General features: G+C 42.8%; 1 long non-coding RNA gene across 3 annotated transcripts in view; it reads right to left on the reverse strand.

Annotated features, from left to right (window-relative positions):
- Window positions 1-14,535: 14,535 nt before the first annotated feature.
- Window positions 14,536-24,122, reverse strand: part of LOC128418086 (uncharacterized) — a 43,429-nt gene continuing 33,842 nt past the window's right edge. The window contains exons 3-5 of one of the 3 annotated variants that reach the window (XR_008331657.1): window positions 22,359-22,467; window positions 21,835-21,939; window positions 14,536-15,119 (exon numbers count right to left, since the gene is read on the reverse strand). This is a non-coding gene — a long non-coding RNA (uncharacterized LOC128418086). Of the gene's footprint in view, window positions 15,120-21,701; window positions 21,940-22,330; window positions 22,468-24,122 lie in introns of those variants that run through there. The other 2 variants (XR_008331655.1, XR_008331656.1) reach the window with 2 other exon arrangements.

The raw sequence follows: 24,122 nt of genomic DNA on the forward strand, positions 1-24,122 counted from the left end.
CATGGGAATACAAAAGCCGGAGCTTTTAGCAGAGTTAATCATTAATGCGCCTTTTCTTTGTCCCATTCAGGAGTGCTGACAAGCGCTTTGATATTTCATATTTGCCATCAGGTCAATTTCAGTCATAACCAGGTACTAATTGAACACACTGACTCACAGCCCAGTTCTACCTGAACTGGAGGGTTTCTCTCCATCTGGATTCAACAGCTTTATTGCAGGGTGGGGCTTTATGGGGCTTTTAAGCCGACATTTACTTTTATGAATCCTGCACTCAGATCCAAAGTGAGTGCATATCAACATATTTTTTTTAATGATACTTATTTGTTTTGGAAGATGTGTTAGCCTGCTTTCTGTTTTTAAAAAAATCTCAGAGTGGTGTACAAGATTAATTTTTAAGTAATTGTTTATTATCCTTTTTATGATAATTACTTTCTCTCTCTCTCTCTCTCTCTCTCTCTCTCTCTCTCTCTCTCTCACACACACACACACACACACACACATATATATATATAATCAGCTGAATCATCTATGTATAAGAAAGTATTGTTTGAAAAGATAGAATTTGATCCTTGTCTCTATATCATATTACTCTTTAGATTTAATAATCTATCCTAAACTATGTTAATAAAGACCATATAAAGGGGCACAATCCAGCCAAAGTCAAGCACTTTTCAGTCCCATTTACTTCAGTTGAAGATAGTGGAGCACAAGCTTCAGCTTCCCATTCAAACCAATGGGACTTGCAATTGCTTAATTTTGTCTGCCCCAAATCTCAAAGCAGCCATAGCAGAGTTAATACAGAGTGAATCTTCAAATGCTGGGAGAAGAGAATTGTTTTTATGAAACAGCTGCCTAAAATTGGGCAATGTAGGTACTTGGTGGGCCCTTTGGGGGACGGTGTTCTGAAACTAACGCCAAAGCAGCATTATTCTGATCCCCAAAAGCTCCGATTCCCCAAAAGACCAGAATCTTGAGCAAGGCGTCTGTTGCCGGTAGATGCCAAAGTTCTATGAGGTTCCAATGGGAGAATGACATTGCAACAGAATTGCTCAGGGGGGCTGGCCATTTAGGACTATATACAGTAGTTAATGAAGCTTGCATTTTGTAAATATAATTGAATGAAGTTTGGGTCGCTGAAGGAAATTAAGCATCCTTGATGAGTTCAGTGGGGGGGATGAGTGAGATTTCCCCACTTGCACTCCAGTCTCAGACTCATGGCAGGGGCTGAAACACTTTTGGACTCAGAGACTCAGTGCATCTCAAACCCATTGGAATTAATGGGCCTAGGACAGTTGTGGTCTACTCTGAGTATGACTACCATTGGATACAGCCAAGAGAACGAATGTGGCATTCCAGGTTAACCACTAAGCCAAAAACAGCCTTTGCTGATGATCTGGTAATAACAGTGGAAGAACCGCCGGAAAGTTCAAAAGTTGTTTTGGAGGAAGTTGAACAATTTGGTCAAGTGGCAGGGTTTATATTGAATAAGAAAAAAACTAAAATGTTAGCAAAAAATATGGATCAAGGTATGATAGAAACAATGCAACAACAAACAGGGATAGAAGTGGTGAAAAAAGTTAAATACCTGGGAATCTGGTTAACCCCCAAGAGTATTGATTTGTTTCAGAATAATTATGTGCCAGTGTGGAAGGGAATAAAGAAAGATCTAGAGGTGTGGGGCCGAATGAAGTTATCCTTTTGGGGGAGAATTTCAACGATTAAGATGAGTGTGCTATCAAAGATGTTATTCTTATTTCAGACAATTCCAATAATTAAGGGGACAGTGATATTTAAAGAGTGGCAAAGAGCAATTTCAAGATATATCTGACAGGGTAAGAAGCCAAGAATTATGTATAAGTTACTAACGGATGCGAAAGAAAGAGGCGGCTTCGCCCTGCCAGACTTGAAATTATATTATGAAGCTTCATGTCTCTGCTGGTTGAAAGAATGGATAAAGTTAAAAAATACTGAGTTATTGGACTTAGAAGATTTTGATAACAGATTTGGCTGGCACGCATATCTATGGTGTGAGAAAAGAAAGATTCATAAAGGTTTCGAAAACCACATCTATAGAAGATCTCTCATAGAAATATGGGAGAGATATAGAAGTTTATTAGAATCAAGAACTCCCCACTGGCTATCTCCGTTAGAAGTTATGAGTCTTAAGAAAGTCAATATGAGGGGGAACTGGATTACATATAAAGAACTGATTATAAAGGAAGGAGGAAAATGGAAAATGAAATCCTATGAAGAAGTGAAAGAGTATGTGTATGATTGGTTGCATTATTATCATGTTAACGAAATGTTTAGAAAGGACTTAAAAGAAGGAAGTTATGAGGAAAAATAATCGAAATTTCAAATAGAAATAATAAACAATGAAAATAAAATTTTGTCCAAGATGTATAAAATCTTGCTAGAATGGTATACAAAAGTTTAGGAAGTTAAATCAGTTATGATACACTGGGCCAGAGATTTGGGTTATAATATACAGTTTAATGATTGGATAAAACTGTGGAATGAAAGTATAAAATTTACGGCATGTGCTGCATTAAAGGAAAATGTTATGAAAATGATTTATAGATGGTACATCACACCTGTGAAACTGGCAAAAATGTATAAAACATGTAATAAGTGTTGGAAATGTAAAGAAAAAGAAGGAACATTTTATCATATGTGGTGGGACTGTAAGAAGGTGAAGGGCTTCTGGGAAATGATATATAATGAGATGAAAAAGATGTTGAAATATACGTGTGTTAAGAAACCAGGGGCTTTTCTTTTAGGAATAGTAGGAAATGAAATAAATAGAATGGACTGTAAACTTTTGCAATATGCAGTAACAGCAGCGAGAATATTATTGGCCCAAAGATGGAAACAGGAACAACTGCCGACGCTCGAAGAATGGAGAATGAAACTGATGGAGTATGCTGAACTGGACAAACTAACAGGAAAGATCAGATATATACGAGATCAAAAGTTCATTGAAGACTGGGGAAAATTTTCAGACTATCTGAAATGTGTATGTGATGAGCAAATAACGCTAGTGGGATTTCAAGAAGTTCTGTAAATGATAGAGGACTATTGTATTGATGAAAACTAAGTGTGTGAAGGTTTATAAAATGCAATATAAAATTAGGAAATGCATATTTAAAAATTTGAATAATGGATGATTGTCAGAGAGGTTGAAGGAAGTCTAAAAGAGAAAATATGTGATAAATTTAGATTGGATACTATAAATGTATGTTGGAAAAATTTAATAAAAAATTTAAAAACAACAACCACTAAGCCAAAAACAATGATGGTCTTGTACAAAAGGGAAGGGAAACCGAATTCACTCACAGTGCGATGTAGGGGTCAAATGAGGGAATTCAAAGGAAACCTTGTGCTACATCCTCACCCCCCCCCCAGGTGTGGAATTCCTAAGGGCCAGGAGGTGGGGGGTGAATTTCTTCCTCTTCTCTCTGCCCCACAAGTTCCCCATAGCTTCCAACTTGTTTTATATACTTTCTCTCTGTGGAAGTGAGGGGATTTTTATTTTTATGAGTTTTGGAGACATGGTCTGGTTTTACTGCCCTTGTTTTTGTTTTTAAAATCTGTAAACTGCTGTGATATATCTGATGAAATATCATAGAAATAATTTTAAAGAATAATAGATAAACAAAATAGAGCATTGTTGCCATTGGAAAGCAACTTTTATTCTTTTATCTTTTCCTTCTGCTGTTTCTTAGTGTTTTACTGTTATATTATATTTTTTTCAGAAAAAGATATTGTTGGTTGCCTAGAGCTCTGTTGAGGAAATATGAAATATATAAAAATATATATAAATATATATAAATATATATAAATGTCTGCTTATAATAATAATGTGCAAAAAGTGTAATTTGCTTGGGCTATGCTTTTCTGACTGTTGTCAACCTTTCACTCCACTCTTTAGGGAAGACAGCCCACAGAGCGTAGCTTTCTTCTGTTCTTGGTTCTTTCTTCGCTTGCCCCAGAGCTGCCCGGCTATCTCAGCTATATAAAATGCATCTTTGCAGTGTTTGTGCAGCACCTAGCATGCAAAGGCACAGATTTAGCCATTGCATCCAGGGAGACTGCCATAACTTTATTAACAATAATGATCTAGATTGGGAAAAATGAATCATTTGACTCTGGCATTTCAATAACTTGTTGTTAACATGAATATTCAAATGCCATCTGTATTTTGTGCTTATTTGCTTCCCCTCCAGTTTTAATTTCATAGTATGAAAGAGTCCCATTGCAGCCATACAGACAAACACAGAATTCACACCCCCTATAAAAAAGTTTTCCCAGCATTAAACCATTACAGAAGAGGACATTCAAAGTAATAAGTCTTCTTTTAACAATGATACAGTGCCTCATCTCAGATTAATATTTCAGATAAGTAGATAGAGACTCGCTGAAGGAGGACATGGTTTAAACAAAGGTTTCTCTTGAGCAGGAAAAGGTGAAAGACAGATGGGTTGTTAAACATTGCCAGCATACTTTACGGGTGCCATTCAGCGGTCATTGCTAATGTTAACAAGGGGCATTGTACACCGACTCCATTTGCTAATTTCTAGGACTGAGCCAAAACAGAGGGAAGCATGTTTCTCTCCCATGAAAAGTGCTCATTTTAGGCATTTGAGAAGGGAGACAAAGCAGATAAATATTCTCATTGTAACACCACTGCTGTACTCCTCTGCACTTTCTCTGAGGTGACAGCAAGACTCCAAAGTGAGCCTTTTCTCAGCTCTGATCTACTGCCACTTTGACACCATTTCTTTGTTCAACTGTTTTCTTCTTCGGAACAGTAGTGCCATCACAGGGCCAAAGGGGGGGGGACCATAGACAGTCACATTTGGCTACATAGACAGATGTGTCACTGACCGCAGTGGCCTCACTCTGAATGAACTTTATTTCACCTAGTTGAGGTAGCCAAATCTGAATGGCTGCATAACAATATCAGTGTCTGCGAGAAGACCATTTTGAAATTTAAAAATGGCACCTGGCTGGGTGTTGAGATCTTCCAAAGAGGCACTTCTCTGTCTCCACCAACATATGATATGTGTTTTGCGCACCCAGACTTTAGAATTCCCTAACAAGGGATGCGGGTCTAGTCCCTGCATTGATGGCTTGCTATTCACAGGCAAAATCACTTTTATTGAAAATGGGTACTTTGCCTACCCAGTTGTTTTATTATTTTCTGCTGCTCTTTGTTTTATTTTGTACTGTATTTTTAATTTAATTAGGATTTTAACTGGCGGCAATTTTGGGGGCTTTTTATCTGCTCTTATCATGTTCTGATAGTCTTATTGTGTTGCTGCTCTTTCTGAAAAAAATATTGGCTATTTTTAATTGTTAGCCTCACTGGGCATTTTTTTATGGGGAGGTAAGAAATAAAGGTTTAAAATGCATGTCACATCTAGCCCCTAAATAAGCAAATGCCTTCCAGTTTTGCACAGATGAAACAGGAGCCCTCTGTGCTTCTTAACCCCTCTGTGTGCTTCTTAACTGTTCTCACACCAAGGATCATGGCCTGAGCCTCAATGCTCCCATTCTTGTACAACTCTAAGGCTGTTTACCACCTGCTGTTCATTTACTCTGCAATAGCTGTCCTGCTGCGGCTTTTGAAGCAAGCTGTGTTTGTAAACTGATCCTCACAATTAACATTGTCTTTATCACTTGTAGTTTTGACAGAATAGCTGCAACTCAGATACATTGGGCAACATTTACTAGCTGCTGGACACACTATTATAGAAGGAGATTCTATGGTATTCTGTGTTTGGATGTGTGCATCCATCTGCACTATAATCATAAGGCATTCACTGCACCATCATTCAGAGGTTAAGGCTCTGCATACATGCTATGAATTTGAAGCACATTTGAAGCATATCCCCCCCCCCCATGAATTCTGGCCGTTATAGAGAATTGTACCTTTGTGACGGGTAAACTACGGTGTCCAGAATGTTCTTTAAAGGTATTGTGTGCACAAAGTATTAGAGTTCAATCCTGTATCCACTTACTGAAGTGTAAGCCACAGTGATAACAATAGGACTCACTTTTGGGTATACATGGATAGGATTTTGCTGTAAATTTCCATATACACAGAGGCTGGGGGGGGCCCTCTAGTACATAAAGTGGTACCTCAGGTTACATACGCTTCAGGTCACAGACTCCGCTAACCCAGAAATAGTACCTCGGGTTAAGAACTTTGCTTCAGGATGAGAACAGAAATTGTGCTCTGGCGGCGCGGCAGCAGCGGGAGGCCCCAATAGCTAAAGTGGTGCTTCAGTTAAGAACAGTTGCAGGTTAAGAATGGACCTCCGGAATGAATTAAGTATTTAACCCAAGGTACCACTGTACATGAGGGACGCGGGTGGTGCAGTGGGTTAAACCACAGAGCCTAGGACTTGCCGATCAGAAGGTCGGAGGTTCGAATCCCCACGACGGGGTGAACTCCCGTTCCTCAGTCCCTGTTCCTGCCAACCTAGCAGTTTGAAAGCACGTCAAAGTGCAAGTAGATAAATACCGCTCCGGCAGGAAGCTAAACGGCGTTTCCGTGCGCTGCTCTGGTTCGCCAGAAGCGGCTGAGTCATGCTGGCCACATGACCCGGAAGCTGTATGCCGGCTCCTTCTGCCTATAGAGCGAGATGAGCGCCACAACCTCAGAGTCGACCACGACTGGACCTAATGGTCAGGGGTCCCTTTACCTTTACCACTGTACATGAAATATAATATTCTCTCTCTTTCTCTTCAAAGTGTTCATATCTCAGTATGGAGATATGAATTAAATAATCCTTATAGCAACCTTGTAAAATAGGTTGGGATTATTCTTCCCATACAGGAGATAGAAGGCCAGGGCTCAAAGTAGATGTTATATGGAGTTCTGATGTTTCCTCTCCTCTTTAAACCCAAAACAATCTGGGCAAATGGTAGCAGAGCTGAAAAAATGGCAGTCAGGGAGAAGCTGCTCTGTCTCCTCTGATCATTTTGCAGCTCAAAATCACCTTGTCCCAGCTATTCTTTGTTTTTCCTTTTACATATGGTGGAAAGGCGGTGGAGGAAATGCCAGGACACTGCAACACACACACACACACACACACACACACACACACACACACCGCCTTAGGGTGCAGAGGATAATTTTCAGCTGAAAAGGAACAGGAGAGGAAAGGGTTAAGAGCCATGGGACTTTCATGGCTCAAAGTGCTTTGAGTTAAACACATATGTATGTATATGCACATGTACACACATGCAGCCAAACACAGGGAGGCAGAGAGGAAGATTCCCAGAAATTTGTGTAACGTGTAGTTTTGAGGCTAAGATATAAACTCCTAGCCCAAAGTTTAGTCTCTTAGCCACAGTGCTATATCCACTTTTAATGCAAAATAAATGCAGAATTGGGGGGGGGTAGTTGTTTCAGATTAATTAATACAGAATGAAGAGGTGTGACCTGGTGGACAAGCCCTTGTGACAGCTGCCATTTAATGATAAGGGGAGTGGTGGACATGTGCAATTAGGTCTGGGATGAGAACTGTCACTCAGTAATGCAGGAAATGGCCAGAAGATGGATTATTTCTAGCGTTCAGAGTGGGGGCGACGGCTGCCCACCATCCCCTCTCCTTGCTCGCTGCTTCCAGGAGAGATGAAGGAGGAAGAGCTTGAAAATCTGAAACAGCATTTCAGAAAAGCTTGAAGAGCTGGTTGCTCTTCTTTATTGCACTGGTATTTATTTATAGGACGTAAGGACAGATTTTCTCCAAGTTTCTCAACTGCCTCTCCACTGAAGGCCAAACTTCATGTGGCATTAAATTATCAATTAAAAATAAAAACTGTGAATCTTTTTTTGAAATGGTGGCCATCATCCATGGCAGGAGACAATGAGGATCAGGACCACCCTTTCTTTACAGTCCATGATCGCAATGGAAATCTCTCTCACACGTCCACACATCCTTTGGAGCACACCAGCGAGGCTGAGAGGTGGGTCTGGTCATCTGCACAGCCCTGGGCATCCCTACACACTGCCCAGGCTTGTGCCCCAGGGAGGTCACTTTGGTGCTGCTAACACAGAGGTTTGACTTCTACCCCAGAGGCCCACTCCATTGTCTCTCAAGATAAACGAATGCCAACAACAAGACTTGCAAGCTGCTATTGGGCACAGGATGGAAACTGCCAGTCAGATTAGCGATGTTTAGGAAAGAATTAATAGTTTGGATGTATACACCCTTCTAAGCAGGGAAGTGGCCAGAAAGACATCTCATTCATGCCCAAATGATTAGACATTATTCAGGCACAGGGATCTTACAGGGTTTCCACTGTTTGGACTTGCATCTGGCCAGCCACTTTGTCCCCAGTCAAGACAAGACACAAATGGGGAAAAGTAATGTCCACAGTAGTCCTAGGTCAGAGGTCCTCTGTCCTAGGTGTGTTGCAAGAGGCTGGCTTATATTTGGATGCTATGGGTGCTGTAAATTCTTGCACTGAGCAAGGAGCTGGATTAAAAAACAAAAGATCCCTCCCAACTCTGAAACTTTAAAGGTTGGATCCAGACTAAGTGAGCTTAACTTAGGTCATCATGAAATTAATGGGAGTTAAGTTATGACTAACTTCTTCCAGTGATGTAAGTCCAACTCCTTTGGAACAGAATTTGGAATAGTATGGTGGTATTCAACTAAGTTTTACTCAGAGTCAGAGGCACCAACTTCTCAAGATGACTGAGGGGGCCCAACACGACGTCCTGACGTCACACGTGCGCTGGCACAAGGAGCCGGGGGCAGATCTGAACACCCTCTGAACATTGAGGGGGCCTGGCCCCCTAAAAAAATCATGGGGGTGGGCAAAAGACACATTTAAATTAATGAACATTACTAAGTTTCAGTAATTTCAATGGGTCTGTTCAGAGCTGGCTTAATCACTAGGCAAACTAGGCAACTGCCTACAGTGGCAAATTTTCAGGGGTGCCAAAAAGGGGCAGTAAAATTCAAAATTTGGCAAGCAATGGGAGGGGGGGCCACTGCCAATCCCAGTCTTTTCCATTAACTGAAATGAGGAGCTGCCACCAGGCTGACTCAAAACAGATTTGGGAGAAGTGAAGTCAATACCCCTCTCTCAGTGCCCAATATAGGCTCAGTACCCAATACAGTCATGGAGGACCCAGTACTGGCACCTTAGACCTCAAATCCATGGGGCAGGGGAGATGAGGTGAAGTCTGGCATGGCAGCTCAGGGTGGGGACTTGCATCCCACCCCCGCCCCCCCCAAAGCAATGGTCTCTCCTCCATTTCCAAGTTTGAGGAATTCATGCTATTCCCATGTTCTAAGGGTAGTGGGCAAATTGCTCTAGAATAAACAGAAGAACTATTCATAAGAAAAGAGTGGGGTAGAAACTCAGAGATCACCTAAGGCCCTTATGGGAGCACTGGGTCTACTCTGAGTAAAACTGCTGAATATGACCTGGGTAAGTTACACTGGCTCTCTGTAGTCAAGTTTGCTCTTATTGGCTGGTTCCAGCTTCATGATTCAGTGCTCATCAGTCAATGACTGCAGCGTCAGGTGGTAACTTGCACAGGTGACTGAGCCACCGCAGAGCAAACATCATCTCACATCACACCCAGCTTTTCTATGGAGTCAGATCACACTTTCAAGGGAGAGTCAGCAAATAAGCACTCAAGCAATCCCCCGGGGTTAAGGAGTCCCATTTTCATTTTAAAATTATGGTGGTGTAAAGGCTTATTCTATCTATCACAGTTAATCTGTGGTTCTTGAACAAGACTCTTTTGTTGTTTTCTCAACAATGGGAGTAATAGAATGACTCCTTGCAAGTTTTATTTGTGGCAACCAATCCCAAACTAGAAGACAAAAACATCCATGAGGTGAGCTGCATGTGTGAATAAGCCAACACAGATCATACTTCAAGTAAAGAACAAACTCTGAACAGTAATTAGTCTGAAATATGAATATATAAGGGGTGTGTGCATTGATTGGGGGGCAAATAATGAGGTGAATCATGGTGATTCAGATGTCTATCCCCTCCTGAGTAAAAGTGCAAAATGCAATTTGCCCCCAAGTCAGAGCAGAGCTCCCTCAAAGCTTTGTCTTGCTTGTTCTCTGCTTGTACTTTTCTGTACCAATAGAGCTCTATGTTTCCCAAAGCTCTGAGCACATGTGCTTTGCAAGAAGTGAGGTGATCCAAAATACCACTTGTGGGCATTGAAAAGATACTTACCATTTCTGCTGAAAATTCATGAACTGCTATTACAAACCATCTGCCCGCAGGGCACCCAAGAATGACTCCCATCTTTTGAGCTGTGTTACAGCAGGTTCCTGTCTTTGAATGAAAGCACCATTGAACCCAATGAAACTTACTTCAGACTAAACATGCATAAGAGATTGGGTTTTGAGCCTTTGATTTGGTCTATGATTCTTTGAGGCACCTTCTGTTTTTGCTTTCTCCAGTGTTCCCACCATTTCTTAAAAGAACAGCCTCCTATTCAATATCTCCTCCCCACTTGTTCCTGATGTAGATCTTCACTCAACCCTTCTTCCCTGGGGGTGGGGGGTGCTATTGTGTAGTTTGCCATAGGTGCCAGCCCTACAAACAATGCTGTATTGTGTTGCTGTTCTAACAAAAGCAGATTTGTCTTTCCGTGATCAACAGTAAAATGAATAGGAATCAAATTATAATATTAGCAAATCTTTTTCTTTATTTTAAGCAAAGAAGCCGTGTTACCTAAGGGGGGGAGACACTTAATATTGTATTGAAGCCATAGCTATTCATATCTAGTGTGTGTGTGTATGTGTATATATATATATCTCAAATGCTTCCACCAGCATACAAAGTCATTGTGGACTATTTGAACAGTGATCAAAACATTGTTCAAACCCAATGTGTAAGGTAAAGAGTTTCACCAGGAACTCCCAACCTTGCAGCCTGGGCTCAAATCAAACTTGGACACAAGCAAAGACCCTCCCCCAAGGAAGAGGTTGTTATTAAACTGCTGAAACAACCTTGGGGCATGAAATTTTGCACTTTGGGGCTCTGCTTGTTCTGGTCATGAGCACAAAGCAGGTCACCTTTCATGGGCATTCCCATTTAGTTTCTGAAACATCATTCAGTTGCCAGGTCTGTGGTTCAAGTAGCAACTAAGAACAACAACAAAACCACACTGGGAAATGGAAGGTGAAGGAGCCGCCTTGCAAGTCATGGTTCATGCCTATTGTTGCTTTGGAGGCACCTTGATTCTGCTTTGAAGTCCTTCAGGCAGACGCCTTGCCTACTTTCTACAAAGCCTGAAGGTCATGATTTAGGCACGGAACAAATTGTTCAAAAGCAGTAGAAAGGGTTTGGCAGGTGGGAAGGGAAATTAAATTGCAGAATTTATTGCAAATTGTTTTACAATGGACATTTTCAGTTGTCTTTTATTAACATATTTGAATTGAAGAAACAATTAGAGCAAAATGGTTGCTGCCTTTGATATCAATGTAGGCTGTTCAACATAAGGTACAGTGTTTCCCAAACATCTGCTAAGTGGGGCACACTTTTTTCTGAGTTAAAATTGGAGGCATGTTTTAGTTGTACTCCTTGAGAGCATTTAAAATATGAGCTCAAATGAGCCCATTTCCATTTGGCTTCCCTATGTGGTGCAAACTGGGCAACCAATGAATCAGAGATGACTGACTGATCCAATATACGCACACCCAGAGCAGTGGCTCATACTTTCTTTGCTTTCCCCTGCTCTTCCACGTGTACTATTTTGTTATTCTGTAAATGAAGTTTCTGTAACATAAGTTTTCTACACACCTCAGTATGCAGAGGTATTTGCAATCCCATCAATTGGCAGGTGAAATATGCAGATAAAAGGAACCATCAGCTGCAATCCATGACGCATGTTCCAGGAAGAAACGCCCAATGAACATAACGCAACTTACTTCCAAGTAGACATGACTAGGGTTGCACAGTGAGTTTCTTTCCTTGATGTAACTCTTTATGCCCTGGGAAGTTGAATTGACAGAGAGGCACGGCATGGCAAAAAAATGAAATGTGAATTTAATCATGGAAAAGAGTACCTCCAGAGAAACAGGCATCATCTATAGCTCCACAAACAGTGAAGCCAGTCTGGACTTTGCATAGCACAGCATTTTGTTATGGATGTGATGTGCCCCTAGGTCTTTTAGTCCCCTTTAATCCCAAAATGTTAATTGACCAGACATTCTCTCCAACCCATCAAAGGCTGGGATAAACCAAGCTTTCTCTTTATATGACAGACATCCCTAGCAGTTCAATTATAGAAGGTAACCTACAGGAGAAAAAATACTGCCAGCATAATTTCCTTGAAAAATGAGGGATGGCTGGTTATTCATTTTAGGTATAAAAACAATGACTTTGAGCTACTTGAAAAGAGGTCACGTGGGACAGATGCTTCAACAAGCACTCTAATCAGAAAAGCCAGATTATCTGACATTTTGGAAGGTAACTATTGCCATTTTTAGACTAGGAATTAAGTCAGACTTATTCTTGGCTGCATATTAGTGGGGTGCGGTTGTTCCGCACCACTGCATTTTTAATGAAGGTGCAGAACGGAAGAGAACTGCAGAGTGGTAAGCACAAGAAGAAGATATATTAAAGAGGGTTTGGTGGGGTGGGGAAATGGAAGGGGGAGGGGAGCAGAGATCAGGAGACATGTGCTGGAGCAGAATAACCTCTGGGACGCAGAAAAATAAGCGGGGTAGTTGAGAAATGGTGACACAGACAGACCTGTGGAGAATTGGTGGGGTAGAGACTTGGTCCAGAGAGACACAAAGGAAAGAGGGCAAAGGCTGTGAAGCACAGAGAAGAGACCAGGCATTATGGGATGGGAAGAGAAGGAGGGATGACTAGGCAGAAAAGGGGGGCAGACAAACATTTTGTGAAGTAGTGCAGAGAAGGAATCAAGTGCATGCTTTAGGGTGCAGAAAGATAAAGAGGGGTAGCAGAATGGTTTAAAAGAAAACACAGAGGAAACACTGCATTTTTAAAAAGGTTTTCCAGCACTTAAAATATTTTATTTGTTTCATTCACAAATGTATACCCTGCTTTCTCTCTCCACAAAGGGGTTGCTTCAACCAGTGTACAAATAAAAAGCAGGCATATCAGCTCCAATGATCCAACCAGCCCTCTCAAGTTAGCTAAACTCTCTGGGTGATCTGAGCTGGGTGCTACTGCAAGTGCAATAAGCCATTCTTATGGCTCCAGAATATGCTTGACTATTATTCCTCCCAAGGAGGAGAGCAGGAAGCTGTCACAGAGCAATAATCTGATGATGAAATAGTAGTAGCATGATTCCTTGTGGATTACAAGGACCTTGCGGAAAATCAGCCTTTACCACTAATGAGCCTTGCAGTCTCGCCCACAGTGGAAAAGCCCAGATCCTGCATTATATGGTCAACTGGCAGAAGCCAGAAGAGACTGTCATACACACTCCTAATACATTATCCCTTTGTGTTGAATTATAATTGCAGTGTGGTGCTTTGGGAGCTAATCTGGGCTGAACAGTGCGAGTGTAATTTAGGACTACAGCAGACACTTCACAGCTGCCTGAAGATGGCAAATTCAGGGAGCAGCCAGCTTGTTGCCTTGTCCTGGGGTATTAGGAACCCCAAACCAGTTCATGTGATGCAGAGGTGATTTCCTTAGCAGTGAGCTGCAGAAACATCTGGTTTTCTGTTTATTTAACATTTTAATGTGTGGTGGCAGGCTGTTCCTATCTCCACTCCAACACTTTGAAATGAAACCGTGGCCATGTTTCTCCACTCCCTGTTATTTCTGCTCTCCCAGAGGATGCCGTCTGCTGCTAAGGTCATGCATCTCCCTTGCTCTACCTGAACCAGAAAATCAGTTGAGGCCAGCAGCACTTGCAATGGCCACCTACCCCTGTTTTGGAGGAGGGGGAAGTAAGTTCTGCAGCAAATGCCAGCGCTTTTTAAAGTGCCCCCAACCTAAGTGTTCTCTGTAGAGAAAGTATTTTCAAACTTCCCCTCTTCAGAGAACCCTTTCCATACTGACTTGCCTACTGAAGAACCCCCAACACATCTGTCCTGTGCTGCCCAGGATTTGGGCTAACATTCTTAAGCACGATTCTTGTGAGATATTGGCCAGGCCTGTTATCCATGATGACTGAAACCTAGAACACACCCCAATCTCCTCCAAAGCTGCAGTTTGTGAGGGCAGATTAGTAGGGGTGGGCAAGCAGTTATTAAGGGAAGATTGTCGTTACAGGTCTTTTGATTTGAGTCTCCTTCTTGATTTGATTTGAGTCTCCTTCTTTGGAGGTCTTTAAGCAGAGGCTTGACAACCATATGTCAGGAGTGCTCTGATGGTGTTTCCTGCTTGGCAGGGGGTTGGACTCGATGGCCCTTGTGGTCTCTTCCAACTCTATGATTCTATGATTCTATGATTTAACAGACCTCTAAAAGCTTACACACTTGATCACAAGATGCAGTGTGCAGGTCCTGGCCCACTCAAATATTTTAATAGGGGGGGGCAAAGGCAGTTGGAGTTGGCCCTAATGCCCCTCAGAAACATAGTTTGGAAACCGCTGCTTTATTCCACATGCTTTATTCACAAGGCTCTGTACCCCAAAGAGGCAGAAGGATACATGAAGGTATGTCATTTTGCTTACAGTATAAAACAGAATGTCAGCCTCTGTTAAGGAAACCTTTCATGGCTCTAAATGCACAGCCTCATCCACTGGCTCTCTACCATTCTCTTCAAGGCTCACAGTTGGAGACCCTTGAAGAGTTGAGTTCCTGACCCAGAAAGGGCCACTTTGCCCAACCGTTAAGGCAGGGCAGCCTTCTGCCTGTCAGAGGTAGAACAGAGTTGCAATGGAGGCTATAAATAATTTGCCTAAGGGTCATGTAAAGGCTTGTGCGCTGGAATTGCACTTGCATCCTCAAAGACAATGGGGCCGTTGCGGTTGATTCCATTGTGCTGGATCAAACCCAAAAGCCTGTGATCACAGACAAGCTTTGAACCTTTTATTTTCTCTGAAGTCCCAGGTGCTTCATCTGGAAGTCACGTGTCTTTTAAGAGATCTGAATGCATTTATTCCATCAACTGTGTTTGTGAATGAGCACCTAGAGCTGGCAAGAAGCAGTACAGGTTTGTTTTCATGAAAGCACCAACATTTTAATTACTTTATTCATTTTCTTCAGTATCATTGCCACCCAGTGTAAGAGGGCAATAAAGTCCACAGCACTTTTTTGTTCCTGAGGCTTCAGTAGTGGAGATGGTGTTAATTCTTTTCTTTGCATTCTCATTACAAAGCTTGTCAACAAGCCAACTACCAAAACCACAATTGTGACTGTTTGTTTATCCCCCAGGTTAATAGAAATGGGTTAAAATGGAGCAAGAAGAATTTTAATCATATTTCATATCCACAGACTGAAGGATTCTAATGGGACAATAGTGCTGTGTCAGTAGGGGTTGCTTCACTCTCCATTAGCTTAATTCACATTTAAAAAATGAGTGGGGCATAAGAAATGTTTTGAAGGAAGTGTCATTTCCACCTGCTGGATCCAGTTGATCTTTTCCCTCTCACTCTCTGCCCTCCCTCTTGATCCGGCCCTCTCATACCATTCCCTCCGACCTTTTTTTCTTTCAACCATTCCCTCTCCTGCAGCCCATCTCCCCTTGAGTTTGCCATTCTCTCTTGTTTGGATCCCCATTCCAGCCTTCTCCTTGTTTTGCAGTTTGTGTGGAAAACTCTTTTAGACTGGCCCAAAAACCAGAACATCCAGCTTGTCTTTCTAGGAGCTGCACAAACTTGTTCTATGTTGCACCATCCTAGAGAAACCAAAGATCTTTCCTTCCTGAAGAAGGGGAAGGGCTGTAACATGGAATCATAGAATCATAGAATCATAGAGTTGGAAGAGACCACAAGGGCCATCGAGTCCAACCCCCTGCCAAGCAGGAAACACCATCAGAGCACTCCTGACATATGGTTGTCAAGCCTCTGCTTAAAGACCTCCAAAGGAGGAGACTCCACCACACTCCTTGGCAGCAAATTCCACTGTCAAACAGCTCTTACTGTCAGGAAGTTCTTCCTAATGTTTAGGTGGAATCTTCTTTCTTGTAGTTTGGATCCATTGCTCCGTGTCCGCTTCTCTGGAGCAGCAGAAAACAACCTTTCTCCCTCCTCTATGTGACATCCTTTTATATATTTGAACATGGCTATCATATCACCCCTTAACCTCCTCTTCTCCAGGCTAAACATGCCCAGCTCCCTTAGCCGTTCCTCATAAGGCATCGTTTCCAGGCCTTTGACCATTTTGGTTGCCCTCCTCTGGACACGTTCCAGTTTGTCAGTGTCCTTCTTGAACTGTGGTGCCCAGAACTGGACACAGTACTCCAGGTGAGGTCTGACCAGAGCAGAATACAGTGGCACTATTACTTCCCTTGATCTAGATGCTATACTCCTATTGATGCAGCCCAGAATTGCATTGGCTTTTTTAGCTGCCACGTCACACTGTTGGCTCATGTCTAGTTTGTGGTCAACCAAGACTCCTAGATCCTTTGCACATGTACTGCTCTCAAGCCAGGTGTCACCCATCTTGTATTTGTGCCTCTCATTTTTTTTGCCCAAGTGCAATACTTTACATTTCTCCCTGTTAAAATTCATCTTGTTTGTTTTGGCCCAGTTCTCTAATCTGTCAAGGTCGTTTTGAAGTGTGATCCTGTCCTCTGGGGTGTTAGCCACCCCTCCCAGTTTGGTGTCATCTGCAAATTTGATCAGGATGCCCTTGAGTCCATCATCCAAGTCGTTGATAAAGATGTTGAATAAGACCGGGCCCAAGACAGAACCCTGTGGCACCCCACTAGTCACTCTTCTCCAGGATGAAGAGGAACCATTGATGAGCACCCTTTGGGTTCGGTCAGTCGGCCAGTTACAAGTCCACTGAGTGGTAGCATAGTCAAGACCTCATTTTACCAGCTTCTTTACAAGAATATCATGGGGCACCTTGTCAAATGCCTTGCTGAAATCAAGGTAGGCTACATCCACTGCGTTCCCTTCATCTACCAGGCTTGTAATTCTGTCAAAAAACGAGATCAGGTTAGTCTGACATGACTTATTTTTCAGAAATCCATGCTGACTATTGGTGATCACAGCATTCCTTTCCAGGTGCTCACAGACTGTTTGCTTAATGATGTGCTCCAGAATCTTCCCTGGTATTGATGTCAGACTGACTGGGCGGTAATTATTTGGGTCCTCTCTTTTCCCCTTTTTGAAAATAGGGACAACATTTGCCCTCCTCCAGTCTGCTGGGACTTCGCCTGTTCTCCAGGAATTCTCAAAGATGACTGCCAGTGGTTCTGAGATCACACCTGCCAGTTCTTTTAATACTCTTGGATGCAGTTCATCTGGCCCTGGAGACTTGAATACATCTAGACTAGCCAAGTATTCTTGCACTATCTCCTTAGTTATTCTGGGCTGTGTTTCCTCTGCTGAATCATTTGCTCCAAATTCTTCAGGTCGGGCATTGTTTTCTTTATCGGAGAAGACTCAGGCAAAGAAGGCATTGAGGAGTTCAGCCCTTTCTGTGTCCCCTGTTTGCATTTCACCATCTTCTCCTCTGAGTGACCCCACTGTTTCTTTGTTCTTCCTTTTGCTATGAACATACCCATAAAAGCCTTTTTTGTTTCTTTTAACCTCTCTAGCAAGCCTGAGTTCATTCTGTGCTTTAGCTTTTCTGACTTTGTGTCTACACGTGCTGGCTATTTGTTTGAATTCCTCTTTGGTGGTTTCCCCCCTTTTCCATTTTTTGTACACATCCTTTTTTAATCTTAACTCAGTTAAAAGTTCTTTAGATAGCCACCCTGGCTTCTTTAGGCACCTTCCATGTTTCCGTCTCATTGGTATTGCCTGAAGTTGTGCTTTTACTATCTCCCTCTTAACAAACTCCCAGCCATCATGAACTCCCTTTCCTTTTAGTATTACTGTCCATGGGATCTCACCCAGCACTTCCCTAAGTTTTATGAATTCGGCTTTCTTAAAGTCAAGAAATTGAGTCCTAGTATGCTTGGCTGCTCCTTTCCGCTGTATAGTAAACTTCAGAAGAACATGATCACTCGCGCCTAATGATCCTTCCACTTCTACCCCACTAACCAGGTCATCAACATTGGTTAGGACCAGATCTAAAATGGCTGTTCCTCTTGTTGCTTCTCCCACTTTCTGGACAATGAAGTTGTCTGCAAGGCCAGTGAGGAATCTGTTTGACCTTATGCTCTTGGCTGAGTTTGACATCCAACAAATATCCGGGTAATTGAAGTCCCCCATTACTACTATCTCCCTTCCTTTTGCATGCTTGGCCATCTGTTCCAGGAAGGCATCATCTATGTCCTCCGTTTGGCTTGGGGATCTATAGTAAACTCCCACAATGAGGTCACTGTTATTCTTCTCTCCCTTAATTTTGACCCAAATGCTCTCACTTTGGCTTTGAGGTTCTAAATCTTGGATCTCTTCACAGGTATACACATCCCTGACATATAACGCCACTCCTCCTCCTTTCTTGTCTGGTCTGTTTCTCTGAAATAGATTGTATCCCTCCATTATTACATTCCAATCGTGGGACTTATCCCACCAGGTTTCAGTGATGCCTATTATGTCATATTTAGTTTGCTGTACCAAGAGCTCAAGCTCATCTTGTTTATTTCCCATGCTTTGTGCATTAGTGTACAGACATTGAAGTCCATTAATCATTCCCCCGTGTCTCTTATTTAAGGATTTTTTTCTCCCACCACTAGGTCTGCATGCTGTTTACTCCATTCGGTCTATGACATTTGGATGATCATCTTCATCAATTGATAGACTCCTACCTTCAGGAGCACTGTCTCCCTCCCCCACATTAGTCAGTTTAAAGCCCTCCTGATGAGGTTTCTGAGATTTTTGGCAAAAACATTCCTCCCAACCGTTGTGAGGTGCAGCCCATCGCTTGCCAGAAGTCCATCTTCAAGAAACTGCAGTCCGTGATCTAAGAATCCAAACCGTTCCTGTTTACACCATTTGCAAAGCCAGCTGTTCACTTCCACTATTTTTCCCTCTCTCCCTGGGCCACGTCGTTCAACTGGGAGGACAGATGAGATGACAATTTGTGCATTTAATTGCTTCAATTTCCTGCCCAGAGCCTCGTAGTCTCTTTTGATCTTCTGGAGGCTATTGCTTGCAGTGTCATTGGTTCCCACATGAACCAAGAGGAAGGGGTATTTTTCAGTGGGTTTTATGATTCCTTGCAGTCATAGAATCATAGAATCATAGAGTTGGAAAAGACCACAAGGGCCATCGAGTCCAACCCCCTGCCAAGCAGGAAACACCATCAGAGCACTCCTGACATATGGTTGTCAAGCCTCTGCTTAAAGACCTCCAAAGAAGGAGACTCCACCACACTCCTTGGCAGCAAATTCCACTGTTGAACAGTCGTTCAGTTACATCTTGGATCTTAGCCCCGGGGAGACAGCACACTTCCCGAGGCATCTTGTCGGGCCCACAGATCACTGCTTCTGTTCCCCTCAGTAGGGAATCCCCTATCACCACTACACGCCTCCTCTTAGGTTTGGTCGGGGTTCTTCTGTGATATTTGGTGCAGTGGAAAAGAAAAGGAAGATGGCAGGTCTTTCTGGTGATTCCTCTTCCCAGGCTGCACATAAATCTATGCATTGACTAGGTAAAAGGTAAAGGTAAAGGACTCCTGAATAGTTAAGTCCGTCAAACTTGACTATGGGGTTGCAGCGCTCATCTCACTTCAGGCCAAGGAAGCCGGTGTTTGTCCACAGACAGATCCGGGTCATGTGGCCAGCAGGACTAAACCACTTCTGGTGGAATGGAACACCGTGATGGAAGCCACGGAAACACTGTTTACCTTCCCATTACAGCAGTACCTATTTATCTACTTGCACTGATATGCTTTTGAACTGCTACGTTGGCATGAACTGGAACAGAACAATGGGAGCTCACCCCGTCACGGGGATTCGAACCCTTCTAAAACATACATAAGAGATTTGGGCTGTTCAGTGTCGCAGGAGGTTTTAAGAAGGAATCACACCACTAGACATTTTGAGCATGAATTTGATGTAAAGATAGAGTAGAATTTAAAAAATAATAATATAAATAAGAAGCTTACTCTCCTCATGCCTCAGTAAATAAGCAAGTTTTGCCTTGTCATCAACTAGCTCTTTAGAATGATACGGCTGACATACCGGTCACATGATTCATGGCTTTATTTTCTACCTAACCCTCTATCAAAAATATAAATGTGCTGATACAGGTATCCTTCCATATATTCAGGGCTCATAAATAAGCATGATCTTGTCATGACAGGATTAGAAGGCACACAGACTTCTCATAACTTTTTACACAAGTATCTATAAGGGCTGAGGCAGAGGGGACAATTTCTATATTCCATCACAGGGTTGAAAGGCACCTCTCCTTTCAGTGATTTCTTGACATTTACTGTGAAAGGGCAGATAAGTATTCACTTATTCCAAGGATATCAGCATGGAGCAAAATAAGATTGGTTATGTTGCTCTGTTTCATCATCATCTTCACCATGTGATCTCTCCTTTTCTAGAATGGTGACCTGAGAAATGTCAGGTGAGAATTCAACCTATGCGTTACCACCAAACTCTGACTAAAGGAATGAAGAAACTGCAAGAAGACTAGCCAAATCAGCCAAGGAAAATCCCCTGCATAAACAGGCCTCAGCTGGTCAGGTGATACTTCCCAACTATAAAAAAACAGCTTCCAAATCAGATTGCCCCTCCAGCCTGAGCAAAGGTGCCAACTCTATGAGGCCCCCAATGTTGAGAGCAATCCGTTGCAGAGGAGGCCTATCGCAGAGCCAAGCACAACAGGGAGAGCCTGTGGCCCCTCCTCTTCCTCCTCCCGCCATGGGCTGGTGGTGGTGGCAGGAGGAGGAGGAGGAGGAGGAAAGTGAGCACCAGAAAAGACAAGCCGCCAACCATTGAAGCCATACTGCCCCTTTTCTCCTCCAGCACCTCTGCGTCCCTGCACCATGTGTGTGTCATCGCGCACGCGCATGCCCCCCATCTTTTTCTCAAGTTGGCATTTGTGAATTTGAGAGACTAGACAAAGGGAGCCCCTTTTCAGTTTGCAACATGGAAAACAAGGGAGCCGGCCATGGAGGAAGATCACTCTTTTCTTCCATGGGAAATTTGCTGTGCTTCTGTGCTATGCGCTGAGAAAGGGGTACCTTTATAATCAGGCAGCATTAAAGTCAAATATGTGTATGCATGAGAGAGAATGTGATGTGTCTATGTATATGTTAAAGGGGGGTGTAAATTGGACAGTTAATAGCAATGAGCCATTGTATGAATTCACCAAGCCTCATGGGGAATGTGCACTTAGTCTGCCCATGAAGAGGGAATCGTGCACATTTCCTGGTCAATATACATAAAGTGTTGTGGAATGTGCATAGCTTGACTGAATTTTGTACATGCTCTGGGTAATGTAGAGTGTCCATTCAGTATGTACGGTCTCAAAGAAACATGACTTTTTTCTAGCTATAGTTCAGAATTGTGCTTTCTAGAGCAATGTGGGTTCCATCTTTGAGTTAGATATACATTTTCTCACAACCACTGTGACATTTCTCGTGTGTAAGGAATGCAGGTAAAGCCCTCTATGACACATGGTGCATCATCTAAAACCAAAGTCTTGCTTCAGGACTATTGTTTTTACTCATATGCAATGGTGGAAATATAACTGAGCAATCCATCAGCAAAGCCGCATTTGATTACAGTGTGCTGCAAACATTCTCTCTCAGAAATCACATTGACGTTGCATACCTGTGCTAAGTTCAAAAGTCAGGTGTGCTAAGAATGGTACTCAAGACTGGGCCTCTTGCTGCAGTCCTTGACTGTGGAGCCATCAATGCCACTTCAGCTTACTTCCTAGAACAGAAAAGGCACATTATATCATAAGAAAGTACAGGGGAACCCTTTTTTGGCAGTACATTTGAAGAAATTGAAAGTATAAATGCCCCATTAAAAAAGCAAAGAGACCCCCCCCCATCAGGAGTTTAATCTGCTAGTTGATGGAGGCGTGGCATTGGTAATGAAGCCTCTGGCAGTAACTGATTGGCTGAACTTCTCCAATCCTTAGATGATCAGAGTAGAGAGAAAGCTCTAAGGGAAAAGAGGTACAGGAGTGCCAACTTGGCCCCACAACTGTGGGTGCCTGGGGCCGTGGGTGCCCAGCCTCTTCATGGGGAACTTTGTGGGTGCTCAGGCACACAGGCCCTCAGGGAGCTGGCACCTATGAAGGGGTAGAAGAAGTCAGTACCTTATTTCAGATGTAACTCTTCACTCACCCCTTCTTTCCTGGCCAGGGAAGGGGGCACCATTTTGTGGTTTGCCCCAGGTGCCAAAACGTCTTCGGCCAGCCCTGGGCAACAGTATCATGAGCTGCGGCAGGAACATCTTATGGAGTGAAGAAAGGAGACAGAAGAACATTTGCTTCTCTAAGCTTCTAATACCCCTTAACCATTAAGGGAAGGGAGCTAGGAGCATTGCAGTTGATACAGCCTGAGTATGGTTTTTGTCATTAACAGCACCTGGTAATCTGAAGAAGGTTGTTAAAGAGGCTGCTCATCTCCCTTGCTGCAAGAATCCTCTTGGATTAGCAGGATATTGATACTTCTCCCGTGTCAGGATATGTTTCATGGGATTTGTCAATCTCTGTCGTTACCCACATTTAACTCTGATCTTATTATTGAATGATATAGATTGTGTGGTATACAGATATTGTAAAATTAAATGCATATAAAACATCCACACCATAGTTTAAAGCCCGTGGCTTCCCCCCAAGAATCCTGTGAACTCTTGCTTGCTCCCCTCCACAGCGCTGCAGCACCCTTGACAAACTACAGTTCCCATTACTCTTTGGGCGAAGCTACATACTTTAAAGGTGCGGTGTGGATAGCCATAGATTCTGTGCCCAGTCCTGCCTATGCTAGCATGGAGCTGAAACCAGCATTCCAGAGGCCAGTCTGGCATGTTGACTATGCAGGGTGAGGCTGCTTTATATCTTCAGGAGGTGAGCGGGGCGAGGCGAGTTTCCTGCCAAACCTGTTGATGTCCTTTCTATTTGGAGGGTTTCTTCCAGCCCCGCTCTCCAATCCTTTTAGAGCTTATATGGGTTTTATCTAGTTTAACCCGAGTGGAAATCCCGATTAAAACCCTATCCTGATCATGTTTATTAAACATACACTTGACTTAAGTGTCACCCCTAATTTAAACGCTGCATAACTGTATTTGCTCCTTTAATTCAATCATTAGGGACTCAGCAGTCTCTCATTGCCTCCTGTTTTGGAAATTAGCATCATAAGTAACTACCTATAAAGATCATCCAGCAATCATTATGTCTGGTTAATTAAATGCCAGGAGATAGTTCTGCTTATTCTTCCTGAGAAAGTTCAGCAGCCTTTCTGAAGCTGATTTGCTTCTGAGGAGGAAAGAGTTGTTTTTAAAAAAAAACTGCAAAAATTAATATTAGATGCTGCCATTGGTTCATCACTACGGTTAGTATTATTAACTTGCAAAATACTACCGCAATACACACCACAGAATCATAGCATTGTAGAGTTGGAAAATACGCCCAAGGGTCATCTAGTACAACCTCCTGCAATGCAGAAATCTCAACTAAAGCATCCATGATAGATGGCCATCCAACTTCATTTTGTTAGTTTTGGCCCAGTTCTCCAATCTGTTAATAACATCTTGAATCCTGATTCTGCCTCTATGGCATTGTTACTTCTCCCCCCAGTTTGGTGTCATCTGTAAATTTGATGCGCATCCCCTCAATTCCTTCATCCAAGTCATTTATAAAGACGTTGAACAGCAACACCCAGGACAGAATCCTACATCACCCCACTTGCCACTTTTTCCCAGGATAACGAGGAACCTTAGTGAGTGCTCTTTGGGGTCAGTCAGTCAACCAGCTACAAACCCACCTGACAGTGACCTGGTCCAGCCCACATTTTACCAGCTTCTCTTCAAGGTTATCATGGGGGACTTTGTCAAAAGCCTTAGTGAAATCAAGATATACTACATCCACAGCCTTCCCCTGATCCACC

This window comes from Podarcis raffonei, chromosome 7 (genome assembly GCF_027172205.1).
Source record: "Podarcis raffonei isolate rPodRaf1 chromosome 7, rPodRaf1.pri, whole genome shotgun sequence".
Classification (NCBI taxonomy): domain Eukaryota; kingdom Metazoa; phylum Chordata; class Lepidosauria; order Squamata; family Lacertidae; genus Podarcis; species Podarcis raffonei.